This window comes from Larimichthys crocea, chromosome XIX (assembly GCF_000972845.2).
Source record: "Larimichthys crocea isolate SSNF chromosome XIX, L_crocea_2.0, whole genome shotgun sequence".
Lineage (NCBI taxonomy): Eukaryota > Metazoa > Chordata > Actinopteri > Sciaenidae > Larimichthys > Larimichthys crocea.
The window spans coordinates 9,167,571-9,181,586 of record NC_040029.1 but is presented as its reverse complement, the minus strand read 5'-3'; the positions used below and the strand labels follow the sequence as shown (position 1 = coordinate 9,181,586).

Sequence of the window (14,016 nt, the reverse complement as noted above, 5' to 3'; positions counted from 1 at the left end):
AAAAAGGCCCAAAAAAAATCTCAAAGTGAGAATTTAAATGAGATCTTTGAGGTTTGGACTGTTTGAAGATGTCACCTTGAGGCTATTTTCTAACATTTTATGGACCCATCGAGAAAGAAAGTGACAGATTCATTGATAATAGCTGCAGCCTTAAACGTCCTCTGTGAGCTTGTCTTGACCGGAGAGAGATAAATCTTTTTTCTTTCTTTTTTTGTTACATATTCAGGCCAAAACAAACGGAATCTGTTTATGATCTCTTAGCTCACCCAGGTAACACGGCATGAAGCTACCGCGGACAGTGGAGGTGATTAGTCCTCGGAGGAAAGACAGAGCACGGATGGAAACTCGTGCCAGGTTTACATTCGAAGGAGTTTTCAGTCTGGGAGGAACGCCAAGTCTGATGTTAAACCATGAAACGTGGCCAAGCATACATGCACTTAGTCTTCCTCTGTAGCGGCTGTGTAAAAGCACACACACTGGTTGTTTGTCTGCTTTTTAGCAACAGCGAATGTCTTTCTCATGATCTCATGGCTGGCTCCAAGTGTTGCGTTTTACAGTGTGTGTGTGTGTGTGTGTACTTGTGTAGGTCTTCACTGCATTGTATATTAGCGATTTAACTCGTGCCAAGGTCTCGGCGTTTAACAAGGTCAAGCTGGTGAAAACAAAAACAGACAGCGGTGCAGAGCTTCAGCGACCTCTCAACCAGAACTCAGCCCCAATGACTTTTTAATGGGGCCAGTAATTCTGTTTTGATTCAGCTCGACATGACGCACACGAAGTGAACCTCGCTCTCTCGCTTGTTGCCCTTTACGCTCACAAAACTCGACTCTATGTATAGCCCCGCTGGACTCCCATGTCAGCCTCCGTACATGTTCCGAACACGCCCCGACATATTTAATATCCCGGCTCGACTTTCAGCCGTTGGCAGGTGCTCCACGCTCGGTGTCATCAGACTGTAACCTTGTCGGTTTTGGAGCAGGTGATTATGAGAAGGAGAAGCTCGAGGACTGACGGGGTTTGAGTTGGCCCGGAGGTAGTAATGTCATCCGTATAACACCATCCGTGAAGGGTCACCCAGTTCAGTGAGAGGCTGACAGACTGGGTGCGTCTCAGGCGTCAATATTTGTATGTTTACATTCAAAGAAATGACGAGATGTAATGTGGAACTTCACTGTTTTGATCCGCCTGCTTGGAGGGCAAACCGAGGCTTTCTCTCCAAGTTGTTGAGCGATTTCCGACACATTTTGCCAAAATGCTTCTCGATCGGATGCGCTAAGTGACGAGGAGACAAGTCCGGACTGACAAGATTTGAACTTTGACTGCAGAGGGAGTTGAACCCAACGGCGAGCGCCGTTATACTTCTACAGAATCTGAATCCGCAATCGAAAGAAAGCAAAAGAAATCCCAGAGAGGAGATCGTCCCATCCAGATCAGAGACACAAAACTATCTGTACTTTGTACACACTCATCGATATGTTGGTCAAAAAGTCAATCCTGACCTGGTGTTTATCGGGTACTGGTATAGAAAATGTTTGACTGATACCCATCCCTAGTTATTTAGCAGCATTTCAACATTTCACGAGTGTTTCACGAGATCACAGATGTCGACTATCTGCCTGAAATAAGAAACCACAGCTAAACGTGTAGCCGCACAATCTGCAAAGATTCATGATTTACATAATCATCCACCAGCCACTACATTTTCAGATTAAGGGACTTCATCTACGCTGTAAAGGTTCCTTTCATCACCGCAGCATTCCTCTGAGTAATACCCAGTCTCTGTATTTTAGGCACCGTGCTGTTACAGGAACAGCTCTGCAATTACCTAAAATGAAGCAAAACATCACCACCTCCCTCGAGTGCTCTGATTTATGTTTGTTTTCTGGTTTTTGGATCCATCTCTCTGAATTCCCCTGACGAGGCAACAGCATAAAAACATCCAGATCTCTTTCAGCCCTCCGGGGCAGCCCCCTCCCCTCTAAAGGGGGGTCCAGTGTGCCCAGCATGACGGAGCAGCTCCAGACAGATCCGATGGTAAGAAGGTGCGAATAGCTGAAATGAGCTGTCACCACAAGGCCCACCCACCACGGAAGAAGACGAATCACCTACGAGCCCCGCCGACATCCCGACACCGTGACATAAACACCTGAACACGAGGCACAGGTTGGCCAACGGCACCGTCCAGGTGCTTCCCTGCAGGACGGTGGAGCTGATTGATACCAGGAGGTTTGGTGCTTGTTACTCAGATCAGTGCAGTGCAAGTCACGGTCATGTAGTCATGTAGGCTGCTTGAAATCACAAAGAGCATTTAGGAGTAAAGTTAAGTGATTTTTCAGTGAGATTTGACTCTTTTTGTATATTATATAATCATGTTTCAGTGAGATTTGACTCTTTTTGTATATTATATAATCATGTTTTCATTGAATATACAGTCATGACAGCGTCCAGCTTCATTTCAATCTGCCCTCTGCTGCAATCAGCCAGCAGAGGGCAGCACTTTTTTAGTTTTGGGAGTGGCTCCTTGGACTCTTGTACTGATGCGGCTCAGCTTCATTGTACATCCATAAACTTTTTTCTGATAAGTCGTGTGTGTATATATTAAATATTTAAGGCTGGATTTGATGCTTGACGATAACGTTTTTCTTGAGTTAAGAAGATGTAAAACCGGTTCGAAAGGAGCAAAGTAGAGACGCCAAACACGACGTTTCACACAAGAAAGCGCCAAACCAGGAGCCTGATTTAGGAATTTTAGTCTCTGTCATTGTATCAGCGGCCTGCAGACAGCTCGCACAGATTAGCTTCTTCATTGTTGTGTTTGTACTGTAGCTTTCATCTTGGAGCAGCTCGAGGATGAGAAACCTCTCAACATTTGGTACGTTGGTCTTCTGATTGAGGGCTGACAGCAGATTAGACAGTCAGACGGGGGTCAGCTGGTCAGCAGGCTCCAGAAATTTGCATTTACGCTATATGATCCTCGAAGTCATGTAAACGCACTCGTCTGTCTCGCCTCCCAGCGTGTTCCACGTCTGCTCAGCTAACCTCTTGAACCTTGAACCTGAAACGATGAAGCTACCGTACAAGCAAGTATTTAAACGTCAAACAAAAAAAGAAAAACGCAGTAAGTTGCATTCTCGGTCTGTCCATCCGTCTGCGTGTAGTGACAGAGGATTGCAGGGTCACAGCATCCATCAGCTGGTCCACATGCTGTCGACTCAGGATGATGTGAAATCAGCGCATCGCTCTGTCTCAATCACATTTGGATGGATTGTTTTCACACATATTTACGATTCCGAGAGGATGAAGCCGCCTTAGTTTGGTAAACCTTTCTAAGACTTTTCCTCTGATGTCACCAACAGGCTGTCGTCTGTGGTTATGGCAGAAATATCTTAGCCTTTGTGGGGGGACTCATCTTCATTTCCAGAGGAGCTTTTTAGGACAGTCCACTTTAGTTTATGAGCAGGAACCACTCAAACACGAGCATGTTGACATCTGTGCGAGCTTCTGGCCAATCACCAATCATCGTCTTAAATTATGAAATAAAGCAGAAATATTATAATATTCCTCATTACCTCCTCAACTATTAATGACCATTGCGTCCCCTCCTCTCTGCCTGTAATCCAATCCGTCCCATGGCCGACAAACACCGAGCTAAAATTAGGGGTCATCCAATTCCCCCCCCGCCTCCCTGCACGGTAGAAGCAAGAGCTGAGACGCTGCCTCGCTGTGTTGGACCTCGTCCCGCTGAGGAAATGTACTCTAGTCTGCTGCATTTATCCTTCAGCAGCCAACAGTTATCAAGTGGTGGAGGTACTTTCCACCTATCAGCATAAACCACAAAGTACAGTAGGTTGTAAATAAGATGCTGCGGATTTAAACAAAGTGTCACTGACAAGACAAAGTCTGAGAGTATGTGTGCGTCTGATGTAAGAATCCTAATTTATGTACGTTTTCTGTTTTTTTAATTGTATAAAAAGCTACAAAGACTGGCAAAATACTTAAAATAAGAGTTTGGTTGTTGATTTACAAGCTGTGATACAAACAAAGCAGAAAACGACTGTAAGAACAGAAAAGTTCAGTAAAGAATGTCAAAATTTAGATATTCAAGGCTGAAAATCAACAATCAATCTGAAGATTACATAAGTTACCATTCCTCCTACGTCACAGCCTGTGCACCACTTCCACCCTACAGCACACACTGTCATTAAACAAGTGATCAGCATGTGTTTACTGACGGGAAACGATGCGATACATGCAAGGTCAACTAAACAGTCACTGACACTGCTATAGATTGTTTAACATCCCTTTAAATGTCTTAATCCAGGGAGTAAGTCTCTGTGGATGTTTAAATGTCGGCTTAGCTTCACTTCCTTCCACCTTTCTGTTGTTGCCCGGCAACCTCCTCAATAATCCGTGTGATGAGTCACACCTTGAGCTGTCTACCAGCTGTAATTAGAGCTTCGACTTTATGACAGCCGCATAATGCGAATCAGCATTATCCGATCTGTTTACAATGAGCAATTTATTGAAGTTATTGAAGGCAGCGTATGAATTTCTCGAGGGGGAAGCGGGTGGTGGTTTTAATATGACCGGAGGTAATTTCATGCTTCATCACCTCAGCTGACAGCGTGCTGCGCCGTAGAAAAAGATTTTGATAAGCTGATAGGCGGCTTGTTAACATCAGTCAACTCAGGGAAGAGGAAAGAAAAGTCCCCACAAGCTCATCAATGTCGTGTTACAGTTCCCTCTGTCATTTTAGGAAGCTCCCCTCACAGTAGGTCTTGTATATTTAAAAATACCTATGTGTGTGTGTGCAGGGGCTTTAAATCTGACATAACAATATTTTTTTGGCCACTTGGGGGCAGCAGAAACAAGCCGAGTTGATTTTATCTCCTTTAGGGTCTGTTTATATCGTCTACTCGTGGAAATATTTGGCTTTGTAGCTGCTAAATGCTCCAGTATGTTCACCTCACCAGCTTAGGAGACTAATAGGGAATAACATTACACTACCAAGGACTTTACGAACTGCTAACTGAACTGACTGGCGAGAAAACCACCTCGATAAGCTACTGCATTCCCCGTCGAAGTGACCACCTCTGGTTTCGGAGGTTGTGTTTGATTGTTGTTGACACTAGATCATGGCGCTAACTGCAACGTGGAGGTTGTGTAACGCACATTTGCTTTAGGCGGCTGTAAACGCCATTCAATGCCCGCCAGGACATGCAGGAGGAGGACGCAAACAGCAGTGATTTTAGAAAACAAAAAGACAAACTGTCCAACTACAAGACTACTGTAAACCAGCGTTCATCCCAAGGTAACCCCAATAAAAGGAGACAGAGGATAATAACGCAGTTCTCTGGCTCTTTGTTAACATTCAGAGGCTGTTCTGCTTCCAAGCAGCGAAAAACATTTCTCAGCGAGCTGACTCATGTTTTTCTTTTTCAAACAAATCAGTGTACTTCTGTTGTACAAGCAGTGCTGCTGCCGAGCGTCTGTCTCTTGGCCGAGCTTCGGCGCATTGTCCTGTGCCGAGTTACAGAATGAGTCATCGGTGCAGAGTGTACGTCAGGTGAAAAGGCAGATTTCCTTCGAGTCAGCTCATTCAGAATTAATGCATTTATATTCGTTTCTATGCACGGCGGGCAGCAGCAGAGTTTCGTATCCAGATCTGTGACCTGAAGGTCTCTGCAGACCTGATGCAAGGTCGTTTTGAGGCAACTTTGAGGAGAAGCTGCCCAGTCCATCCTTCACAACTTAGACACCAAACTTTAAAGCATTATTGTGCTGCACCGCCTATGACTCATCTTGGCAGATGGGTGTAATTCAGCTTCCTTCACCCTCACCGACACTTTGTGCTGTGGAGGCCTGGGCCTCATCCCAGCGGCGCTCCTGCCAAACATAATCCCACTTTGTACAAATCACTCCCATTTAATACATTTCCCAAAAACCTGTCCGGTGTTGTCCAGTGCCAAAGTGAGTAAATTAACTGTCGCAGGCTGCGACGCTGACATTTCTCACCGCTGTAACACTTCTTCCCGTTCGCTCTCAACATGCCTCACTTCTCTTAAATAAGAGGCAGCGGGGAAAATGTTAGTGGGTCATCAGAAAATAGCCCGATAATTGACCCTGTCATGTGGTGAATGCGAGAGCCACGCAGAGCTACAGAGCCACGCTAAGCCCGCTCATCTCAGCTGAGTTCATTTCTATAGCGACAGCAAACACAGAGAGGGGCAACAATGGAGGCTTCGGCTCAAAGTGGAGCGCTCGCAGCGGGGCTCCTCGGTGCGGTGCATATTTAGCATCGGCCCGCCACCTGTGTCCCTTTATCCAATCATGTTACATATGCCAAGAATTTCACAACTAAAGCCGACTCCCCGGGCGGGATGCACACAATGCAGAAATAGCAGCGAGATGTGAGCTGGTTCACGTCGAGGTTGGCATGATACAGAGCTCTGCAAAGGTTTCTGCTTACATAATGTGTGGCTGCTAAGCTAAGCTATAGCCTTGGAGAAGAAGCTACTCTTTGCAAAGGGGCAAAGTTGTTCAACATTTGATGAAACTGAAACTACTTTCACATTTCTCTGGCAGGAGGTAATTAGCATAGCTTAGCATAAAGACTGGAAACGGGGGGAAACAGCTAGCCAAACAAAAACAGGGTGTTAATACAGTCAGCTGTGGTTTGGTGGTAGTCTCTGCCGGTTGCCTGGTAACCTTTCAGGAAGTTAATCCAGAATGTAACCTCCAGTAAACGACGAATTAGTGAGCTTTAGAGGTGCTAGCAGTTTCCCCTTGTTTCCAGTCTTTGTGCTAAGCTAATCTATAGCCTCGGAGAAGAAGCTACTCTATGCGAAGATGCAAATCTGTTGACATTTCTTGTTAAAAGTTGTTCAACACTTTAAGAATCGGACACAACTTTCATATTTCTCTGGCGGGAGGTTATTAGCGTAGCTTAGCATAAAGACTGGAAACGGAGGGAAACAGCTAGCCAAACAAAAACAGGGTGTTAATACAGTCAGCTGTGGTTTGGTGGTAGTCTCTGCCGGTTGCCTGGTAACATTTCAGGAAGTTAATCCAGCATGTAACCTCCAGTAAACGACGAATTAGTGAGCTTTAGAGGCGCTAGCAGTTTCCCTTTGTTTCCAGTCTTTGTGCTAAGCTAAGCTATAGCCTCGGAGAAGAAGCTACTTTTTTGTAAAGGTGCAAATCTGTTGACATTTCTTGTTAAAAGTTGTTCAACACTTTAAGAAATGGACACTACTTTCACATTTCTCTGGCGGGAGGTTATTAGCGTAGCTTAGCATAAAGACTGGAAACGGAGGGAAACAGCTAGCCAAACAAAAACAGGGTGTTAATACAGTCAGCTGTGGTTTGGTGGAAAGTCTCTGTCGTTTGCCTGGTAACCTTTCAGGAAGTTAATCCAGCACGTAACCTCCAGTAAACGACGAATTGGTGAGCTTTAGAGGCGCTAGCAGTTTCCCTTTGTTTCCAGTCTTTGTGCTAAGCTAAGCTATAGCCTTGGAGAAGAAGCTACTTTTTTGCAGAGGTGCAAATCTGTTGACATTTCAAGGTGTTTAACACTTTAAGAAACTGACACCACTTTCACATTTCCCTGGCGGGAGGTAATTAGCGTAGCTTAGCATAAAGACTGGAAACGGGGGGAAACAGCTAGCCAAACAAAAACAGGGTGTTAATACAGTCAGCTGTGGTTTGGTGGTAGTCTCTAATCAGCTGCTTCTACGACTACAAAATTGTGACCTCTGACCCCAGACCAGCACTCTAACTGAGAATAAACTAACCGAGTAAACAGAATAAATAAGTAACGCACATCTTTTCCTCAAAGAATTCATTTTTAAGTAGACAAGACCTCTGCGGCGGTAATCTGTCTGACATGCAGACAGCGAGTGGGCTGTGCACGGCCCTGTGGACCGTTTCTGCTGCATCATGGAAAGCTTGTGGAGGAATCTGAGTTCACTGGGCTCCTGTTGTATATTTAACACAGAACACGGGCACTAAATAAAGTAAAGGCGATGACGCACCGGCAGATCCGAGCGTGTTGTGGAGGACTGACATTAACAGAGAAGACAGCTGAGGTTAAGAATCACTTCAGGTGACTGAACACTGAATTTCATTGTGTATCACAGCAAACATCCAGTCTTTAGTGTTGGTGTTTGTGATTTGTGAGCTAACTGGATCCTTTCAAACTTAATTTCATTCATGTTTTCAAGCAGAATCCTTTGGTTGACGCGCGCAGCATGATTTAACGTCTTCATACAGTTTATTTTATTTATGATCGCAGCGCAGTCTTCCTTTATTGGAGTGTTTGCTCCATTTCATTTTGCCCCTGAGAGCCATTTCTATATGAGTTTCTGTTCTGCTCTCTCTTTGTTTGTTCTACCATCTCGACAGGCGGCACAAACCCTTTTTTATTTTTTATTTGTTCTGCTTTATTCTCCCTCGCTGGATGTCTTCCTCCTCTTGTTTTTGTTCGATCTCAGTCCGCCTGTGAGTCTCTGAATCTACAGAAAACACGACGCAGACATGGAGGGAAATTGTAAAACTTCAAAGCCAGTTCAAAGAACAACTTTTGGATTTCACCATGCTGCATTGGAGCCTCCAGCTATCGTCAAAGGCATCCATCACTAATGCTCCATGCAGCTTACAAGCGTTACTCACTTTTACACTTCCACAGACATGAGCGGCGACTGCAGCACAAGCTTAAAGATATGTACGTGAATTATTTATGCACCTGGAGTCGACCTGAAGTGGAAGGTGTCAGCAGTGGAGCGGCTATCTGCAGCGTGTTTTATCAGATGATATGTCACATCCTGACTGAACGTCTCGAGCTGACACTGAGGTTTTGGTTTGACGGCTGCTTTAAATATTCAAGAACTTCTCGCAAGTATTCAGGAAGTAGCATCCCTGTTTACACTTCAAAATAAAACGAGTCACATGCTCGTAGCCCTTCTTCCCTTTATATAGTCATCTGTCCCTGAGCTTCTCATGCTTGTCTTCACTTGCTCTCACAGGAACGTCTTCTGCGAAAGCACCTTCCAGCTGATCTTTCAATGCCCACACAAACTGATCCGACTTATTTTGACTTTGCTTGACAGCAGAAAGGCTGCGGGTCAAACTGTGAGACATAGAGAGGGAGACTAATGTTGGACAACATTGGCGTTTCTCTCATGATATATATAGGGCTTCTTTTCCCAGAGCTCAGAGCGGTTGGTATTCTGTGAGAGAAACTGGATCCGCAGGACTGAAACAAGTCTACTGTTCCCTGCGGCCAAACTCGTGGCTCAATCCATGCTCTGTGTGTACCGGTCGACCCCACTTCAGCCACTCAGTGCTGCAGGATCCACGATTTTATTAACCTGGTTTGATGCGCCGAACAATCCGGGAAGTCATCGCTGGAAACTGTCACCACCCACCATGAGTGAACTTCAACCAGTCAGATCAACGAAACACATAACATAATCAAACTCCATCCACCTGCAGCTCACGCTGTAGCGGCCAGTAGTCCCTCATAAGACGCTGGTGATCTGTAAGCTTGAAGCCTCACAAATACCCTGAGAGTTTTAGGATATTGTTGAACGTAAGTAACGCCTTGGGTATGCTCGAAATGGACAACTTGTTATGTCGTTGTGTTCAGTTTGATTATCGATGTCTGCAGGTTAATGTGTTCCTGTTCCTGCAGTCAAGGAGAAGGTGTAGATGCAAACAACGAACACCTGTAACAACACCTGTCAATCAAAGCATATGTCCAGCAAACACAGCAATGTACCAACATACAAAAGAAAGAAATAAATGTTTTATGAGGAAGAAAATGCTGTTTCAGACCATCGGGATTCACCTGAATGCAAGAAAACTTGGAAAGCTTTAATTCCTCCATAAATTATGCACAACACAACTCAGACTCTCTGAGGCGGTTAACAACAAAACCTAAAGGGTGAAATTCAGTACGGAAAACCTAAAAATCTAAACTAAATCAAGCCCCTGGTGTCTATGTTATTAGTTGTCTTCCAGGCTCTGCTAGATGTCCTTGAAATTCTGTCTCCACCCAGCAACTTCAGATCATAAAATAACATCAAATATTTCAAATCTGAACCAATTTATGACTCATCACCTCAACAATCGATCTCGTCATCTCAGTGAGAGACAGCTCAGGAATACTGATTACGTAGACATTGTGACACTGATTCCTGCAACAACACAGTGTGGCAAAGCAACTTTCCCAGCAAAAATCAGCCATGTTGAGCTAAAAAAGTACAAAGATCTTTCCAGTAATTTACTCACTAGAAAACCTGAAACCTCCAGGAGGATAAAGGCCAAACTTGGAGCATGTTTGATCTGTTTAAAGAGCTAATGAAGAAGAGATTTGCTTTGATTCGCTCACACCACCAAACTCTCCCCATTGATGAATCAAACGCCTTCAACAAAGCTTTAAAGCCGGGCCGTCTAATCCGACCTTCAGCTGGTGAAGCTCAAGGTGCCAGGAGGTTTGTCTTAATGCCTGTTTAATGATCTCTGCCCCACTACCCTCAAACTGTCAATCACCCTGAGAGAAGAGGAGTTTGCAGCGATATCATCAAGAAGCGAGTTATAAGAGAAACTTAACTCCAGTGTTTCACAAGAAACTAATACATGTTGTAGCAGAAATACTGAATTATTAAGTGTCTATCATCCCGTAACCCCTCCGATTCATCCCGTGACATGACCGGACATGTTGGTAGCTCTACGGACCAAAAAAGATGCAGCTGTGCCTGGAAGTATAGCGTGCTACTAAACCCAATTTAAGCTCAGCTAAATGCGCTACCATACCTGTCGTATCAAGTCATGCATTCTCTCTAGATAGATTATATCACTGATGAACAAGGCGAGGTGAACTCAGCTTACCTTGACATCATCCAACAGGTTCATTAGGAAATACTTTAATATGTCAACGACGCCAAGTTATATTGATAGTTAGAGGCCAAGAGTCTAGAACATGAGCTGTGCTAATGCCAAAAACTGCAGTTCCTCAAACGTCCACTTGAGGCTGGCTCCAGAAGTGAGTCAGTCTCCATAAGTCCCCATGTTTCACAGCAGAAATAAACATGTTTACAGCCTGGTACAAAAAACAGTTTTGGTCTCTGTAGCTAATTTCCCCGTTCATGACAACTGTACTGAGGGTGAATTTATATACAACTCACCTGTTCACATTATATTAAGGATTAAAGTTATGCAGGGTTAAGAGCGTGGACACTTTGATTGATGTGAATGTCTAGACCAGGTTTTACGGTAATCAATTCAATAGTGTTGAAAGATTTCATGGAAAACTACAAACCTCCACGATGGGAACAGTCAGCTAAAGGTGTCGACACCCATCAGACAAAAACATAAATTCATACAGCCACCCACACAGACACCATTCAACCTAAGCTCGCTGATCAATCTGTTGGCCCGGCCGCCTTCTCGTCGGCTTACGGCAGATTAGCGACACCAGAAGGCTCGGGCGTCTCCATCCTCCATTATCGTCCGTCCTTAAACAGATTAACCTGTCAGGTCTCGTCACATGCCAAGACCCAAAGCCTTTTAAAGCTGCATCTGGAGCGTGCTGTCCTTCTGTCAGGCCAAATATTTACTCACAGGGAGGTTTGTGGGAGGAATGCTTCAGCACCTGTTTATTCGTTTTATGGTTATTGTAGTCTGTTAAATGTCAGGACGAAACGAGGGGGGAGTGGCCATTTATTTGACCAACAAATGGCCAAAAATCTAAATATAAGGCAGCAAAACATCATCCAGCCTGAATGTAACTGTCGACCCCTACATACCAACACATCAACTATGGATGCCAGCGCAAGACAATCCATCTGAGCTGTACCGTCTTTCACAATTAAGCGGAATTGCTTCACCGGCCTGACATTTTGCTGTTGTCTCTCCCGCCTCCCCCCTTTTTAGTACGTTTCCAAACTGAGACACGAGTGCACTCCCCCTCGTAACTTGACCCTCACCCGCCGTCCCTGTACTTTAGATACTGTTTGACACCGCTGCGAGGTTCTCATGGACATGCTGCCCTTTGGAAATTCCCTTGCCCTGCAACCAATACGACCACCGTCGTGCAAAAAACACCAAGCGTCCGCGCGAGACGGTATCACTGCACAGGAGCGGATGAATTATCACCACCAGCTTTGATGTGGTGGGCAAATTGACCACGGGGTGTGCGTTAACTGCTGCCAGGGAGATATCAGGTTCAACCCTGGTCAGCAAGTTTAATTGAAAAGCATGATCTGCTGTGACTTTGAGCTCTGTTTTTCAGACGAAATACACAAAGCATAAACCCAATTATGATTAACTGCGACCCCCTGTAGTCTGTCTGTTTTCTGGATTGTAATCTCTGTGTGTCTAATTGGGAACAATCTTGCAGAAAAGCTGCTTAAGTCAGTGCATCAGCGCTCACAGCAAACTGCACAATTTGTTTGCATCTCTGCAAAAAGACAGGTGAATGAAAAAAACCCTGAAAAGTTTTGTTAAAAACAATGCATAATTAATGAGCGGCATGTGCAGCATGCAGTGATTTCTTTTCTTCCCGAGGACCTCGGTATTTTCTGACGATTACCTCCACCAGACAGGTGACGTGAATACTGATGAACCCCACCACACACACACACACACACACACACAGAGGCAGATGTAACATCTTTTTTTATGTCTGCAGAATCAAAGAGATAAATTGGCTTTAAACACACACACACACACATCCCCTGACACACACCAGCCTCTTACCTCTTGCGGCGACGCTTTAGTCGACTGTGCTGTTGTGCCTCTGCAGTGCCACTGGCTGTGTGCCTTCAGCCTGCCGGCTCAGATCGAAGCGTTATCCTCAGTGTGAATGTTTGCTTTGCTCGGCTGCGTCCCTTTTCTCTCCTCTGTCGCGTCCTCAGCTGGCCTCTCGTACAATCCAGGTGGTCTGATAGGTGGGAGACGACGGGGAGAGGAGGAAGAGGAGCGTGTCCTGACTGACTGAGAGAGCTGCTGTGTGTGAGTGTGGTGATGATGATGATGATGATGATGATGATGGTGGTGGTGGTGATGTCTGTGGCTGAAGACAGACTGTATGTGTGAGAAAGAGAGAGCAGAGGGGGAGAGAGACACGACCTGCCATGCAGATATCAGCCCTGTTGCGGTTAAATTTAAACCACCCTCCCTTCTGACACCTTGAGCCACGGCTGCCCTCCCTCTGCAAGCAAACACACACACACACACACACACACGCGGACGTAAGAGCTCTGACGGTACCATATGGCCCTTGACAGAAGACTGAGCCCTTGGGAGTCTGTGGCTGTCCCTGAGGAGGGAGAGAGTGACGGGGGTGGGAGGTGGCAGGAGCAATATTTAGAGAGGAATTTAGATTTTTTATTTTTTTTTCTTCACATGACAGAAAAACTGCTTCATGTGCACCCTGCAGAGTGTTTGCACGCAGTCACCTGAAATATACCCTGCACTCTTTTTAGGATCCGTTTACTCGCATACAAATCATCTTCATACGTTTCTTTTTGCGTCCTCCTAAAGTAGACCACAAAACCGCTTTTAGCTACTACGCTCTTTGTAGCTATATCAGACAGCACATCGACGTTTTTATTTATACATGTTTTCTAATCTTGTCTGTATATTTTTGTGTCTCGTTTTAATGCCATGCGGTGAAGCACTTCATGTATAAAAGGGGCTGTATAAATAACTGTTATTATTATTAGTAGTAGTAGTTATGACGACGTCTTTAGAGTCAAAGAACCACTGAAATATCCTGAAGTTGGACGTATTAGTTATGGAGACTGACTCACTTCTGAAACCAGCTTCAAGTGGACGTTTGAGGAACTGCAGAACCAGAGATAATCGTCTTTTCTTCGTTGTCAAAATTTGCCGCCTACATTACCCACAATGCAACACAAGATCTGCTTGGCTTGGCTAGTAGCGGCTAATGTCTGGGGACTTTTTTTTTTAATCCCACCACCTCCAGATTTTTGTTTGTCTCTTTTTCAAACT

At 44.9% G+C, this 14,016-nt stretch overlaps 2 protein-coding genes across 5 annotated transcripts in view; one reads left to right on the top strand and one right to left on the bottom strand.

Moving 5' to 3' along the window:
- filip1l (filamin A interacting protein 1-like) overlaps nt 1–13,255 on the bottom strand; it is a 57,960-nt gene extending 44,705 nt beyond the window's left edge. The window contains exon 1 of the mRNA XM_010742596.3: nt 12,760–13,255. The gene's annotated coding sequence lies outside the window, so the exon portion shown is untranslated. The remainder of the gene's footprint in view (nt 1–12,759) is intronic.
- Nucleotides 1–14,016, top strand: part of ect2l (epithelial cell transforming 2 like) — a 194,377-nt gene that overhangs the window by 174,710 nt on the left and 5,651 nt on the right. The gene's annotated exons all lie outside the window — the stretch shown is intronic.